This window comes from Chaetura pelagica, unplaced genomic scaffold (assembly GCF_000747805.2).
Source record: "Chaetura pelagica isolate M959 unplaced genomic scaffold, ChaPel_1.0 scaffold142, whole genome shotgun sequence".
Taxonomy (NCBI): Eukaryota; Metazoa; Chordata; class Aves; order Apodiformes; family Apodidae; genus Chaetura; species Chaetura pelagica.
Genome location: NW_009952973.1, coordinates 1,160,653 through 1,161,191, shown reverse-complemented (window position 1 = coordinate 1,161,191; position 539 = coordinate 1,160,653).

The following is a 539-nucleotide window of genomic DNA, read 5'->3' as shown; positions in this document are numbered from 1 at the left end:
CCTACCCTAGATTAAAGAGAAATCCAAAGGTCATTTAAGAGGGTGAAAACAAGAAACTAGAGCATTACATTTTACATATTGTTCCAGCACCAAAATGCAGTAAAGCACGACATGGTTTCAATCTTGATCAAGTTAAGTGAAGTAGCTTTTAGATGGGTGAGAAAATCAACGCTGCAGCTTGCTCTGAACACTGTTTTCCTTCTCAGTTTCTTTAAAACCACTCTGCAGAGTGAGGGGATACTAACACTCATGACTGAGGCCACGCCAGGGAGTAGCTCCAGGAGATGAAACCTGGGTGTGAGCTCCAGTACCAACAGAAACAGTTCTCTGGAATGAGCGGGCAAAACCCTGACCAGGAGTGTGTTCTCTCCGTCTCCTCACTAACCAGTATATATACTGAGACACACAGGCGTCCAACGCTGTGCAAAACAAACAAATCTATACGTCAAGACGAAAACCTAAAGGCACTTTGACTCCAAACGGTTACTCTCAAGCTTCATGTGGCGAGCACACGGCGGGGACGGCCTCCCGAAAACCCG